The 17,214-nt window shown below is 39.7% G+C and overlaps 1 pseudogene; it reads left to right on the forward strand.

The window, feature by feature from the left end:
• Positions 1–3,296: 3,296 nt before the first annotated feature.
• LOC149035383 (uncharacterized) lies at positions 3,297–4,066 on the forward strand (annotated as a pseudogene).
• Positions 4,067–17,214: the final 13,148 nt, after the last annotated feature.

A 17,214-nucleotide genomic window follows, 5' to 3' on the forward strand; every position in this document is an offset into this window, starting at 1 on the left:
TTGAAAAGGGCCTTTTTGCCCACCTTATGTTGAAGTTCATATTGGTCAAACTCTCACAAGCGGAACTGTTATGTAAGTGCTTATGTTCCTTTTCTTTGTACTTGTCTAAACATCTAGTCTTCCGGTAGTTTCACCCAGCTCTTACACCAGTTTCTTTACAACCTTGTAACACGTGGTTTACGTTATTCACACTTTGTTAGAAAGCTGCTCATTTTTCCCACTTGGTTAGTTATGTTAGAATTTGTTTTCAAGCGGTTCTCCTTTATCCTTGGAAGATAGTCTTTTTGTGATTTAAGAGTTTCAGCTAGTCTCTTTGGATCTTGCTTTTATATTAGAATGACTGAAATGTTGGTTCGTATATTAGAATTTAGCTTAGCTTCTTCCTTATAGTTTCATATTTCAGTTTTTGATAAGTACTTGGACACCTTGACTACACTAATAAAATAGTTTGTCTTTTCTGTAGAATAGATCCTTGCTTCATAGTGTGTCTCCATTTGCAAAACTCATAGTTGTTGTTGAAAATTTGCTTTGCTTGTCGCTACAATTTAAGAACCAAAATTAACTAAACATAGCCAAATCAGAGTAGATATTGTAGATTAGATTATCACTTTAAATCTTTTAATACTTTGATGTACTTTTTAAAATTTAGTCATTTAGATTTTACTTGTTTTTGTTTTAAACTTTAAATTCAGTCTTAATGTCTTAATATAGGCCACTTCTGCTCAATTAGGAATATGCCTCAACCTGGAATGGAGAAAGCTTTCCACAGCAACTCTGCAACAAATGGCAAAAGAGGGGCTACTTGTTACTTAGTGGTTGTGACACCATGTGGAGGTCCCCAAGCCAAGGATGTAAATTTATCACGACCACATGGATAAGACTTTTCTGGAATATCAGACATGGTTATTGCCATGCTTAAGCCTGAAAGTTAAACTAAGTAAGGATGACTTACTGCAGAAGTGCCTACATGGCAAGAAACAGAATCAAAATGGATCTTTGAAAGAGATGGTGTGGCAGAGAATTCCAAAAGAAATTTGGAAGGGTGCCATTAAAATTAAGACTGTATGAGGCAGTTTCTCATTTCAGTATTAGTGCAGTTGCTGTTGTTAAGCTTTTCCAAGCCCTCAACATTCTTCCTTGCAAATATACTGAAGAGGGTTACACACTTTAAGATCTACTCGTGTAGATGTTGTGCAACATAAAAGCAAGTATCAAGAAGAGATGAAAAGTGAACAGAGGCTTTAGATAAAGAAAAGATGATCAAAATAAGCAAAATGAAGGTGTGAATTATGGCCCTGAACAGTTTCGTTCTTAGTGGTTCATGGAGTAACATTGTTCAATCAACCTGAGATTACAGATGAGCAGTTCTTTGAGGTCACCAGCACCTCAGGGCAAAGCTTTGTTTCATCCTTGAATGATCACCCGAAAACTTCAGAAAATGGACAAATGTAGTCCCTTAGCACACAAAAAGCTATTAAAAAAGTATCACCAAGAACTAAATAAAGTGACAATAGAGGAGTAAGAGGTAAAGCATGTTGGGCTGAAAAAACTTTCAGAGAGCAGCTTCTGTCAGTACATAGCAAGTAAAGATGTTTCAAAGTTAGAGGAAGGGAGTATGACAATTTACAACCAAAAGAGGCGAAGAAAAAATGAGGAGAAATCACCTAATAACACAGCTCTGACTATGAAAGAAGTCAACACTATTTTCTTTTTCAAAAGACACCATTGAAAGCACCTTCTACAAGTATGTTAGACCTTTACCAGTAGTTGTTAGCTCACAAACGATTTCATCTTAAGCCCTAGACAGGGCAGATTTGTGCACAACTGATTGTTCCTCAAGAACCTTGCACAAAAACGGTTGCAGCTTACCAAAAAGGAAAAGGATTGTTTTGCTTTTTATGCAAGCAACACAATTTTAACACAACACCCTGTGAAAAGTTCAAGAAATCAAAAGTTCATGAAATGGACTAGGATATGTCCCTGTATTTCATTAACAAAAGTGCTGGAAAAGAAATTTGACAGAGATGACCTCATCTCTAAGGCATATAGTGCAGCATATTGGCTTGTCAAGGAAAGTTTGAACTCCAAAGTTCTCATCTTTGCCTAATCTGCCAACATTGTGCGGTCTTAATAAGCTGAAGAATTTCCAGTACTCAGAACAGGGTTCAATTGGAGAAATATTTTTGGTACTGGGCTGCTCTTTTGATGACAAATTGTAAGGGAAGGTGAAGATTGCAAATTGCTTTGGTCTCCTATCTGCTTAGGTTACAGATGTCTCTTTCCTGGACACAAAACAAAGAACATTGAAACACATTCCTTGTGGGTTGAAAATGCTCTGTAAAACTCCACACAGCCGATGCAAAAACAACCTTAACACTCCTCACAACTTAAAAAAAGCTCAGTCTAAAGGTGAAAGACTGTAGCTCTCTGGTTTCTCATGTGATCTCACTGCACTGCTTGTGCAACAAGCTTGTGCCAAAGTACAATAGCAGCTTTCATCAAAAACTGCCAATGGGTGGGCTTTGTTGGATGACCAGTGTTGTAGCAAGAGGCAACACTAGAGGGTCCATTTTCCCAGTGAGTGTACAAGAACACACGTTTCTGCTATGAGGGTTCTTTGCCACTGCCTCAACTTCTCAATTCAATGAGTTAATAATAAGAAAAGGAATGGCCATAAATATAATTATAAGAAATAACCACCAAAAGTAAATTTAACTTTTCTTGTTCACCAGTCTTTAACAAAACCTTTTGAAAGGTTCAAAAAGCCCTCAGAGCATAACAATACAGCAACTATACAGTAACACTATGACCAGCATTGTGACCATCAAAATTTCACAATAGCTGAAAGGGAAGAGATGAGAAGCAGAAGCTAATCAAAGTATTAAGAGTTTGTTACTAAATTACTTGAGTTTCATTTTTTCAGTACTAAATTTATCTCAAATATTTCGGAAAAGAAACAACCAGGATATTGCTGTAACAACAGTTACACAAAGTTAATTATTGAGAAGAAAATTCTAACAGTTTAAATGAATACTTTATGAGTATAGGTGTAGACATTTATAGAGAGAGGGTTGTGTGACAAGTTGCATGACTTGCTATGTGATATCTAACCACACGAGTTTCTGTTATATTGTTGATTCAGCCAATGAAATGCATTTACGCAAGATTGCACGACTGTGTGCTGGAGTTCCTAAAACGTTGCAGAACGTCGTTCGACTGCATATAGTTGTTTTTTACAATAAATCTCCGTTTAATACCCAAGTGCTGTTTCATACATGGTGGCAGCGGCGACAGGATCCACGCTGCATTGAAGCTTACTAGAAAATGGCATCAGGAAATTGCTTACCGCCACCAACACCGCTGGATATTCATGATAAGAACGCCGCGGAGAAATGGAAGAAGTTTAATTTAGCGTGGAATAGCTATGCTTTGGCTACTGAGCTCAACACGAAGTCGGAAGGCATCCAAGTTGCTACTCTCTTGACAGTCATAGGAGAAGAGGCTTGTGATGTGTATTCCACAATTAGGGACTGGGCCAATGAAGGGGAAGAAAACAAGATTGCCCCGGTGCTACAGAAGTTTGCCAAGTATTGCCAGCCATGAAAGAATGTACCATTCGAGCGCTATCAATTTAATCGTCGAACACAAGAAGCAGGTGAAAGCTATGACCAGTACAAGACCACACTTCGTAAGCTTGCAGACGGCTGTAACTTTGACACGATAACTACGGACAAAATGCTAAGAGATCGCTTAATTTTCGGCATATGTGACTCAAAAGTGAGAGAACGACTGCTGCGAGAGTCGAAACTCAGCCTTGCAAAGACTGATGAGATTTGTCGCGCCGCCGAAAGCATGCAAACACAGATGAAAATTGTTGGAGACCGAACCGAACCGGAGGCAAACAAACTGGAGCAGGAATGTCTGCCTAACTTTCGAAAATCCAAGAAAACAACTCATAGAAGACAACAGCAAGGTCAGGGGTGGCATGGCAGAGAGTGTGAAAAATGTGGCTATTAACAACAGGAAAGTTCAGAATCCTGTCCTGCGATAGGACAGGAATGCCTGAAATGCGGAAAGCGGAACCACTTCGCATCAAGATGCAAATCGAAGGAAGTTAAGGCGACCGATTTAGAAGATGATGAGGCTGGTGAGATGTACCAGATAGAGGTAGCAGCCGTGAAACTCGATGATTCACAACTAGTGACACTGAAGCTAGAGTCTGGTAACTTTTTAAAGAAAAAAAAATTAAAGTCATTGGCCACGTCAGCATCTGCTTCTGGAGAAATGAGAGGTCATGCCTTCTGGACTGTTGCCTGATGGACAGTGAAGAAATTCGTCCGATTCTTGGTATCAAGTCGTGCCTAGTTATGAACATCATCCAGTACAAGGACAATGACCTGCTCAACAAGCCCGAGACAGGAGGTTCCTCTGTTTATGCCATCAAAGACCAGTCATCACCAGTAACCAAAGAGGAATTAATGTTAAAGTTTCCAGATGTCTTCGGTGAGGGCCTTGGACAACTTGACGGTCAATATAAGATTAGATTGGACGAGACTGTCCTGCCTGTACAACATGTTCCACGTCGCATTGCAGTGGCATTAAGGCTTCAGCTCAAGGATACATTGGATGCTCTGGAAGCACAAGGTATCATTGCCCAAGTAACCACGCCCACCAGATGGATAAGCTCTATTGTTGCAGTCCCAAAGAAGAATGGAAAGCTGCACATATGTCTTGACCCCAAGGACCTGAACCGTGCCATACAAAGAGAGAAGTACCAGCTCCCGACAGTGGAGGACATTGCGACATGCCTCCATGGAGCTAAAGTCTTCACGATTATGGGTGTTCGGAATGGGTTTTGGCATGTAAGCTTAGATGAAGAATCTTCATACCTGACAACCTTTCAAATGCTGTTTGGCATTTCGTCTGCGCCGGAAGTGTTTCAAAGGAAGATGCACGAGCTCATTGAAGGTATGACGGGTATTGAGGTAGTTGCTGACGACTTCATTGCAGTTGGATATGGCGAGACATTCGGGGAAGCGACACGAGACCATGACAAAAATCTCCTCGAGTTCCTCAAATGATGTGAAGCAAAGAACATCCGTCTAAATCCGGAGAAGCTAACATTGCGACAGTCGCAAGTGCTGTTCATTGGGCACATGGCAACTGACAAGGGACTAGAAGTAGACCCTGCCAAAGTTCGAGCTATCAGTGAGATGCCAGCCCCAACAGACAAGCTTGGTGTGCAACGACTTCTGGGACTGGCCCAGTACCTCGCCAAGTTCCTTCCACACCATTCAGACGTCACCAAGCCACTAAGGGACTTAACGCAGTCTAATGTTCTGTGGGTCTGGAATGAAGCTCAACAAACTGCGTTCGAGAAGCTCAAAGAAATGGTGACACGCACCCCAGTTCTAAGCAATTACAATCTTAAAGAGGAGGTCACATTGCAGTGTGATGTGTCCAAGTCTGGCCTTGGAGCAGCACTTATGCAGAACGGACAGCCAGTCACGTACGCCTCATGTGCACTGACACCGGCTGAAACATGTTATGCCCAAATAGAGAAGGAACTGCTCTTGATTCTGTTTGCCTGTGATCGTTTTGATGCATTTGTCTATGGCAGAGACCTGGTAAACGTGGAGACCGACCATAAACCCTTGGAGGCAATCTTCATAAAACCACTGGCCGCAACTCCGAAGCGCCTGCAGAGGATGCTGTTGCGCCTGCAGAAGTATAATTTGCAAGTCAAGTACAAGAAAGGAAAAGAAATGCTTCTAGCAGACACACTGAGTCGCGCCACTCCTGCCGGAAGTAAATGCTACCGAGTTTACAACTATGGCTCCCCGTGACTGAGGATCGTTAGCAACAACTGAGGAACGCAGTGGCAGACAATCCAGTACAGCAGAAACTACGAGACATCATCAGAATCGGATGGCCTGAGAACAGGGCACTAGCTCCTAAATGTGTGCGTCCTTACTTTGATGTGCGTGATGAACTAACTATCCAGAATGAGCTTGTCTTTAAAGGTCAGCAGATTGTTGTTCCTGCAGTTTTGAGGAAGGAACTTATGGAGAAGACACATGTGTCACACATTGGCATTGAAGGATGCATAAGCCGAGCAAGAGACACCCTGTACTGGCCACATATGACCACGGAGATCAAAGAATACATCTCCAAGTGTGACGTCTGTATGACACATCGCACTGGCCAAGGAAAGGAACCAATGCTCCAGCACGAGTTCGTCACATGGCCCTGGGATAGGGTTGCTGCTGACCTCTGTGAGTTCGACAACAGGGTATTGTTAGTTGTCAGTGACTACTACAGTACCTTTATCGAGGTAGCTCGCCTGAGCAACCTTACCTCCCGTGCCGTAATCAAGGAGCTGAAAGCGATATTTGCAAGATATGGCGTTCCCGACACCCCAGTCACGGATAATGGTTCGCAGTTCTCCTCTGCTGAATTTGCAGTTTTCGCGAAGACATGGATGTTCGAACGTAAGACATTGTCGCCAACCTATCCTCAGTCTAATGGAAAGGCAGAGAAAGCGGTGCAGACCATCAAAACCTTGTTTAGAAAGTGCAAGCCATCCGGAACGGCAGAGTTTCAAGCACTATTAGACTGGCACAACAGGCCCACAGCTGGAATTGGAACCAGTCCTGCCCAACGTCTGATGGGTCGCCACTTTAAGACACTGCTCCCCATAGCAGGCTCCATATTGCAGCCCAACTTTCCCACAGAAGAAGACACTCGCAAACTACTTGGTACAAAGCAGTGGCAACAGTTCTACTATAACAAGAAAGCCAGTCCCTTGGAGCCAATCAGTGTCAGGGATGTAGTACGTGTGAGACTACCCGGTGAGAAAACGTGGAGTCCTGGAACATGCACAGCTAACGCAGGCCAGAGGAGCTTCAGGGTACAAGTAGGTAATGCAGTTTACAGGAGAAATTGAAGGCAGCTAATCAGGACAGGAGAATCAAACGAGGCCACATTGCCAGAGGACATGGCTGACCCAGAAAACCTTACACCCAGAAGTGTCGGAGCCGACGGAATTGCCCCACCTGAAGAATGCCCCCCGTCAGTACCAAGAGAAACCACTGAGTCACAGAGACCACAACGGCACACGAGGCCGCCTGGCTGGCTTAAGGACTTTGTTACTTCGTAAGGAGAACTTATTAAGAACTTATAAATGACAGTGAATGTACTTTTAACATGTTTTGGAAAAAGGGAAGATGTGACAAGTTGCATGACTTGCTATGTGATATCTAACCACACGAGTTTCTGTTATATTGTTGATTCAGCCAATGAAATGCATTTACGCGTGATTGCACAACCGTGTGCTGGAGTTCCTAAAACGTTGCAGAACGTCGCTCAACTGCATATAGTTGTTTTTTACAATAAATCTCCGTTTAATACCCAAGTGCTGTTTCGTACAGGTTGTGTTGCTGATTTTAAAACACGTACAAAAAACCAAAGTCAGTAATTTAAGATATCAGACTTACAGTGTCACACTACAGGACAATTGAGGAAAGTACCAAAAATGTATGGTTACACAGTCTAACATGTTTAAAAGATAAATACATTGCAATTTCTCCAATATAACGAATGTATCCCACCTCAAGTATGTGTGCAATTAAAATTGTCCCACAATTCAGTATGTTATGTAGCAATTTATAGACATTTGCTGGGTAGATTTAGTTATTCATCATTCAGTTTGATTACATTTAATGCCATATTTAGACTTGAGCATGCTACTGAGGTATTGGAGTTTACTTACCTAAGTAAATATTTTTGTGTGTAAACGCCAATTGATACCATGGTAAACAAGACAATAGAAAGTTTACCATGGTAAAAGTTCGATTTTCCATGCGAGCAGGCATGGCTAAGGTTGGTAACCAAGGTTTGGGTGACAAATATGTCCACTTGCAGTCGAATAGAATTTCACATCCCGTAGTGTCAGAATTGCGTCAGTCTCATTTGATCACGTTTTCAACCATATTTCAACATTTAATTTCCGTCTACAAAGAAGTTATGGCAAAAAACAAAGACATTAAACCTTATGAATCTGAACAACCTGAAAGGTAAAGTTAACAACATTGTACAGCTAATTTGTGCATTTAAATATTTCTTTCTTGTGGAAATTGTTGATCCTTGCGTCTATTTATTTTCTGTCAATTGTTTCACCAGGGAAGATGCATATTCCACGTTGTCACCATTTGCCTATGAAAGACAACCAAGGCTATGACCCTCCCTGTACAATCAACAGTTCATGAGTATGCCACGGCAATACTATGTCCCACCAATGATGTCCCCAATGCAGATGATGGCACCATTCACTCATTTGACTGCCCATGTGGTTCAGTCAGTTCAGGCTTCACAGTCTTCACATCTGCCTACATCAAGTCAAGAAAACGGAGCGCAAAGGAAAAATAATCGATGGACTGATGCTGAAGAAAAGATTCTAATTGAACTGTTCGGCAAGAATGAGGAGAAACTTCACTACTGGTCATTCAATTCCCTGGAATGGCAGTCTATTGCCAGGCAACTACAAGAAAGGTGCAGACAAGAGAACATCAAGAGCGAGAAATCTGCCCAGCAGTGCAAAAATAAAATGGCAAACCTGACCAAGAAATACAAGACAGTCAAAGACAAGCTTAGAACAACTGGGTATGGAAAAGGGGGAGACAATGAAGACAAGGAAACCGAGAGTGAAACTGAGCTGATACCAAAGAATTTTAATGATATAGATAACATTTTAGGTAAATGAGAAGTGGTAAATCCTAAACGTGCTAGAAAGCAGCTTGTACATCACCAGTTCCCCAGAAATTGATAAAGATTTGCTGGATAAGGAGGCCTTGGATGAGGAGATTTTGGTGGCTGCTTGTGCCCAAAAGGAGAGGGATACGCCTGGCACGTCTGGCAAAAGCACATATAGTGCTGATGGCTTTGAAGAAGACGACAAAGTAGTGGCATTCGCAAAATCACTGTTCTTCAAGAACAAAAGCAGAAAAAGGAAAGGCACAAGCACAATAATGCCCAATCCAAAGAGTTGCGCAGTAAAAAAAATGGTGAAAAAGAATTCCATAAAGAAGGCCAAAGGAGGAGCGGGTGCAAAGGAACAAGGCACAGTTCTTTCATTCCTTGAGAGGGCACAAGAAAAGGATAAGGCTTTTATGGAGAGGATGGCCAAGGCAGAGAGAGAAAGCAGACAACAACAGCAAAAATTCTCAATGGATGCATTGGTGATGTTAGGATATATTCCAAAGGATGTCACCAAAGGCAAAGAATAAATAGTTATAGTCTTTTTTTCATTTTCCTCCTGCATTTCATTCGTTTCTGTTCATTGACTGTGATTATTATAAACATCACTAAAAGGAAGTGACAATCTGGACGTTGCTTTATATAAGGATATTTTCATGAAAGGAATTATATTTTAAATTAAATGAGTTTATTTCCCAGCAAGCAGAGTCTCCTTTGATTCTTCAGAAAATGATGGGAAGAGTAGCCCCAATTTATAAGCACGAATTTCAAATAATTGAATTATAGCAAAGCAAATAAATTTGTTAATTAATTTTAGGGCAAAACGGTTTCTTTTGCAATACAAGAGATTGAAACGAAAGAGAAAACAATTAATCGGGTAAATGTACCAGCAAAAAAATAGTCTCTATTATTACATTGGAAAGGTAACAGTAACAGTTCTTAACAAATACATATTTACAAAGAAGTGGAAAACGCAACAAATTTTTAGCCCTAGAGATTCCTAGCAAGAAGGTGTACTTTTTAAAGTAACAATAAAAAAGTACTTCCATTTTTGTTTTGGGCTATGATAGATATTGTATTATATTATCTCTAATGTCTGAAGCACCAAGCTGCATATCCCCATTAAAAAAATCTTCATCCTCATGGTTGTCCTCAACTGGGTCTATAGTGCTTGGGTCTCCAACAATAATACAGATGTTGTGAAGGACACAACAAGCCAAGATTGTGAGGGGGAGGCTACTTGTCTTTTTCTCCATTGCTTTGTAGAGACACCAGTTAATGTATGAGTTTGCTTGAAAGGGTTCATTAACCACTTTGATAAGGGATAAGCTGAGTCCCCAACAAGCAAAGGTCCCACTTCACAGGCCCCAATTTGTTTAGAAGGCCCATTTAGCCAGTTACCTCGACTGACCTCTCTATGCAGTTTGCTCAATTGGAGAACGTGGGCATAATGTATGCTGCCAGGAAAGCCTGTACTTACATCAAGAAATTTAAAGGACGCATTGGCAACAGCTTGGACCACAATAGAATAATCCTGCTTGCAATTGAAGTATTCTATTTGTTCGTTCACGGGTACTGTTTTTAATGGGATATGGCTTCCGTCAATTGTGCCTACCACTTGTGGAAATGGAGACTTCTGGGTGAATAAGCAAATGTTTCAGGTAAGTTCCTCTTCAGTTTCTGGAAATTTTATACAACGAGGGCTCTTTTGGCAATAGCCTTACAAAAATCAGCTTTTAAGAGCATTGTTGCACATCTTCCAATGCCAAATTGCAGGCCCGTAGATCTGTGTGTCTCCAGTTGCCAAATGCCACAGCCACTTGCTTATTAACCGGTATGCATTTGCGAAATGTAGTGTCCTTCTTTGCCAAATCCAGACCAACCAATCCGACAATGTGCTCAAACATATGTCTTGATATTATTAAGTTCTCTTTCCACCATCATGAAATTGACAGCAAGGGTTGTGAGAATAGTTTCCTCAATTTTATTTTCTTTTCACAAAAGATTAATGAACAAATCAAGAAACTACATTCCCAAACTAATTAACAATGAGTTGGAGTCCTCCCTTGTCTTTGCCGCTGTGGTTTAACACGTGTACCCCAGTTTTGGCCTGGTGTCACCAAGATTAAGTCTAACAATAAAAAACCTATACTTCTCTTTTGCAAGTTCATTTATATAACATTACGAAGGTCCATCCCTGACCAAAGTGAATTTTCCTTTTCACCCAAGGCTGTATGTGAGAACAAAGTAAGAGCCTTTTCCAGCATTGTACAGTTTCCATGGGTATTGCTATTTAGTGAATTCCAGCTTTTGCAGATAATAATACAGTTTGTTTTGTTGCAATGTTTTCATTCTTGTTCTTTTTAATTTGTAATTAACTTAATATGCAATGTAATGTAATATACAATGTATGTACATCTTGTAATTTTTTTGAGGGCTAATTTTGCATTTCATACTTCTTTTCATATTTTGTTATACTCAAACTATTTTAACAGACTTCCATTCAATTCAAGCTTTCTGCTAAACCTTTTAGCACTTTACATTGCTGTGCATATTTTGCATATTTATCTTATTCTATGCAGCCTCCAAGTCAATCCAGCTTGCCAGCCTAGATAAATACTGCTAGTAAATTAATATAATTATACAATAAATTTTCACTTTCAACCTGAAACATTATCAACCTAAAATTGCATTCATAGAATCAGATTTCTTAAAATGTTTAACTTTTGATGGATTTGTCTATTCATTTTATTATTATTATTATTAAAAAGGTAGGCCTCCAAAGCACTACCAGCCACTGCTTAAAAGGGAAAAAGAACTTTTCTCCATCGTACAAAAAACTCTTCTGAAACCCATTGCCGACTCACTGATCCAAAAAGGTTCTAGGCTCACACACATTTATGGTTTATCAAAGACCCACAAGAAGAAACGAGCATTCCATACAAGCTTGCCAAGTGGCTCAATGATAAGTTAAAACCTTTGTCCACCATTGACCAAACCATCAGTGACATCTTGTTTGCTGATGATCTCCATGAGATGAAGATCGCTGATCAGGACATTTTAGTGTCATACAATATTTCATCCTTCTTCACAAACATACCAGTAGATGAAACAATCAAAATCTTAGCAGAGAAAGCGTTCAGAGACAATTGTTTCAATAGGAAATATGCCCTTAACATCACAAAAACTGACCTCAATGACCTGTTAGAAGTTGCTACAAAAAAACAAAGAACCACTAATAGCAAATGTGTTTATGTGCCATATTAAAGAAAAATTGGAAAATCAAAAGAAGATGTGTGCTTTCTATGGGTGCTATGCTGATGACACCCCCTGCAAAATGACAGATGTTTCAACTGCCTCTGTTTTCTAGTCAACACTGAATGAAATACACCCTTCACTCAGTTCTACAATGGAACTCAAAAACAGCAAACTTCCCTTGGTCTCTGACCAACTGATACCGGACCTTTACTACCTTACCTAAGCCTTGTTGACAAAGAGTACAGACATTCCCTGCTGCAGACAATGTTAAACCATGTGTTTAAACTCTCTGCAAACTGGATGTTTTTCCATCGAGAAAGTAAACATCAAAAACAGTTTTTGCTTGCCTGCATTATCCTGAAACCCTTGTAGAGAATACCATCAGAAGTTTTATTTAAATGAAAGTCACAGAGGATGGATGCACTAAACAACAAGTATCCAATGAACATGATGCTCAATTTTGCCTTACCATTTTAAGACCAGAAATCAGCACATGCAGTAAGACACCAACTCGGTGATCTCAGCCGAAAGATTTATGCCCATTGCCCAACCCATTTTCACAAGTCAGAAGATCAAAGGACAATTCAAGCCAAAAGAACTCAAACCTCCAACTGTAAATGTAGTTTAATATTATAAGTGTGGTCTGCATGATGCAGACTATGTCAGCTCTACGAGCCGACACTTACTTCAACGTGTGGAGGAACACAAGTGATCAACAATTACCAATCACCTGAAGGATGAGCATGGAAAGGATCCTAAGACTATCAAAAGAAATTTCAAGACTATGAAGAAATGTCAGAGTAAACAGTACTGTTTGGGCTTTGAAATGCTTTCTATTTGCAAACTTAAACCAAAACTGAACAAACAGAGTGACTTGATCTGTGTAAGAGTATTTATCTGATTGATTCACTTTTAATATTGTTGCTTTTCTCTTAGCTTTTTTCATCGTTCTTGCTGCAATTTTCCTGTATTCATTCTATGCAAATATTTCAGAGTTTTAGTCAGTATCACATTAGCATTTATACAGTCGATTATACAAGCACATGATGACAAAATTTTATCCTTCAACTTGAAAATGACTATTGAGTGGTCGAAACGTTATTTTTTTGTTAATGTTAATTTTTAATGTAAAATCCATTTCTAAAATTTGTTGATTCAAATTATTATTAACATTATACTTGACTGATATAAATCTATGGAGACCTCAAGGAGGTCAGTTGGAACCACACTATATAGAGGATTAACTGCCTGCTATGCATGCCTGCAACACAACACAACACTGAAGCAGAGCAGCACCCCAGCGGATGCCTGTACATGTTTTCAGCCAACACCAAAAAAGAAGGGCAAGTATTGTTTATTTGAAGGCTGTGAATCAGAAGAGAAGTTAGGAGTAATTGGGCAACTTTTTATAAAACTCTTTGCCTCAAAGGAATTCCAATGGATGGTTCTAGATGTATTTAAAGAAGAACAATTTGACTTCAAGTTTGGTCAGTGGTGTGCAGAGAATTTCATAGAAAATCGAACTGTCGTGCTTCTTTTTGGTGTCTCACCACCTTTAGTAGTTGCAACTGAGGACTATGACATGTAGTTCCTAACACATGAGCATTACAGTGGTACAGGTAAAAGTAAGTCTGTTCACCGAAAATATGGCTGAACAGGCTAGTGTTTGACTCCATTTTCAGTAGCAAGAGTTGGCTAAGAATATTCTGGGATGAGTAGCCCCAATGTTCATGTCAAGTATAAATATTCATGTCTATGTAAAAAACTGCTTTGTCTACGTACTGCGGAAATTTTATCAAACTTCCTAAAGGTCAATTACCAGAGACATAGTTGTTTCTAACAAAAGTAACATAATAAAGTAACCTGAAATATTTCAAAACATTAAAAACTATGTGTTTTTACATTATTTCAATTTTCTCTATGCATGTATTTTTTGGGGGGGTAAATGCCATCACCAATCAGATCCTGTAGCAGCCTAGCTATTTTAAAGAAATATCTCAAAAAATTTCTTTTTGGATCACGTTCAGCACTAGTTTATAATAATTGATGTAATTTAAAGCACTTTTGAATATGTGCACAGTTTTAAGCACTATGTAAACTACTATTTATTTTTACAATTACTAAATATTCAAGATTAGTACAACTTCAATTTTTGAAATGTTAAGTCATTTTGATTCTGGCTATCTGCAGCAAAAGACACTTCTTATGACAAAAACAGTTTCAAAACTCTAGTTTTAATTGTAATTTGCTTAAAGATAGGTCATTATTTTTTCAGTAAAAATTCTCAAGTTGCCTTCCCAATTAAATTGTCCACATTGTACACTAACACTTCTCTGAACAGTTAAGCTCATTGTGAAGCAGAGGAACACTTCAATACCTCATGGATAGCAAACTCTCAGCAAGGCAGGGTAAAACAAAGGTAGAAGAAAATGAAGAGTCAATAATAACACTTAAAAAATGAATGTCATGTTTGGAATTACCCTGGTTTTTGGGAAATCCACCTAAGTGGCCCCAGTTTATACTACTGTTTAAATGTTTGGTACATGACCAACCTCTAATCAATATGCAAACAAGGACTAATCTTCAGAGAGCCTTGGCAGGAGGTGCAAAGAAAACTATTGGAGGGATGCTCAATCATGACCACCTCTTTAAGGCAGCCTTAGCAGAACTTGAGGAACAATTCAGAAATGAGGTGTTTGTTGCTGGAGCTATCGTGGAGACTGCTTGATCACACAATTGTTGTTGAGGGATATGCAGGGAAATTGTTTGTACACAAAGCGATTGCCACAATGAAGAGTTTAGGATACTCATGTGACCTGGCTTCGTCGACTAACTCTTGTACTGTGTTACAGAAAGTGCCTGACTCATTAAGGGAAAGGTGAAGGGAAAAGAAGATACAGTAGAGATGCATCCAGCTATTACCACCATAGGAAGTTCAACTTTCTCAAGAGAAGTTGCCATAACATGTCAAAAAAAGAGTAGAAAGAACAATGGCAAGCAAAGACAAGTATCATTTGATTTACTTATTGAAACACTACAGGACAATTATGATGACAAAGCCCTGATCAGGAATGCCCATTGTGTTGCCCATGTTACAATGGCCAAGCCTCAGCCCACAGCCTGAGTATTACATGCTTTTATGACAGCAGTACGAGTGACATAAGGTCTTCAAAACCTTGGACCTCCCCACAACTAGGTATGGAGACTCTGATGAACATATTCTACATGATATTTCTCTGTGGAGGAGACTGCAGGTCAATCTCCCTTAGTGATACAGTGTGTTACAAGCAACCAATCATATCACAGTCACATGTTTGATAACAGCAATTGGTATGCTGTTCTTGGAAGAAGGAATGTGAGGTCCATATCAATGTTTCTGAATCTCTTTGAATCAAAATCCTAAAAATTAATGACAGAAGGGAGCCAAGTCAAAAAAATTATTTCCTAGAGCCCTTATGAGAACAAATCAATTACTGTGACTGAACATTCTTCCTTCCAGTTATTGCATTTGTCAAAAGAGAAGTGTAATTGCTTGCTAGAACAGCAGATGTGGATTGCAATGTTTGACTGCATATTGCTACTTTCACAGGTAATGATTTTGATTGAGTACATGTCACCAGAAAACTTTTCTGCTCAGCTGTGACTGAATGGAATTCCACAGCTATGATTGGTGCATCTTTGGAACAGATTCTCTCAGCGGTCCGTTGCTACACAGCTGTCCTGCCACTTTGTTTCTTGATTGTTGGCATCGAGACCTTTGTTGGCATCCAGACCTGTGGGATTTTGATTCAATTGCCCCAGTTGATTTTTTTAAGGTAAAGTTTTATGTGGATTGCCTCTTTCACCCTGCAGGTGCATATTTGAACTGCGGATAAAGACGTGAATATGAAAGTGATCTTCGCAGTAATGAACACTACTTAAGCAGTAGTGAAAAGAAGGCCTGAAAAAAATTCAGGCCTGTACAGGAATGAGTACGGCCGGAATTTTTTTCAGGCCTTCTTTCACTACTGCTTAAGTAGTGTTCATTACTGCAAAGATCACTTTCATATTCACAAAATTAACTTTATTCCAGAGTCCTGAGTGTTTGTGAGTTGGATATATTGTCATGCTCTATGATTCTCTCCTGAATAGGTCCCACCAATGTAGACTTGCAGCACTCACAAGGAATCCTGTAGACCATGCTATCCTGTTTAGTTGGGTCAACGGCATCCTTGGCATACTAGGTGTGATGGTAGTGTGGTCTCAACCTTAGAAATAGTGTATATGCCTAATGGTTGTACACAGCGGGGAAGTTGTTCAGAATGACCTTTGACATAGGGCAGGACTGTGGTGGATCTGACCTCCATTGGGGGGTTCAATTGTTACCCTCTGCACGAAAGAGGAAGGATAACCATTAGAGAACAGATCAGATCACAAGTTTCTTCTTACTGGAGATAACGGAGGGTTTTGTTACAGGACTTTTTCATGCTTGTAAAGGCACTTGACAATACTGTGCTTTACTGATTGCCAATAGTTTGAATCATATGCTGTATATGCTGGTGGCAATGTGTCCATCCAGTTCTCTTGTAACTGTGGTGTCTTTTCATAAATTGATCCATTGTGCTGGAAGTATGTCAATCTCAATACAAAGTTCAGGAGGTCCATGATTTGACTAAGTATTTGTGCCATGCAGTTGGGTAGGCTTGGATCATTCTCCAGTTTTTGCCAAGTAGGCTGGTACAGCTGTGTTGATTGGAATGTTTGTAAACGATTCTAAATCAAATGAACTCCCTTTTTAAAATCATTTTGTCAATGATGATAGATAGAAAGTGGGCCAAGTTAAACACCATAAAATCTGAGTTACCTCTTAGCAAGGATAAGATGTTAGCTAAATGAGAGGACAAATCATATGCAAAGCTGTTCATGTATGACACCATTGGTGTCAGAGGTATATCTGCTTTATGAATCATTAGCAAATGCTAGATTCTAGGTAACTGTTTGTGTTGTGGTCCGATCTTGTTGTTTCAGGCTTAGCAGTTTCTCACACAACTTCCTCATCAGGCAGTCTGTTGGATCTTTGTTTAAGCACTGATACAGTCTGCTTTGGTTCAGGGAGGACATCTTGGTCTGACAGGTGTTGGGGACTACAGTAGTACATCCTTTGTCTGCTAGTAGAACCTAGATGGACCGGTCCTCTTTTAGGGGTCTAAGTGCATCCTACAT

Source organism: Pocillopora damicornis, chromosome 13, assembly GCF_964200805.1.
Source record: "Pocillopora damicornis chromosome 13, jaPocDami1.2, whole genome shotgun sequence".
NCBI classification, from domain to species: domain Eukaryota; kingdom Metazoa; phylum Cnidaria; class Anthozoa; order Scleractinia; family Pocilloporidae; genus Pocillopora; species Pocillopora damicornis.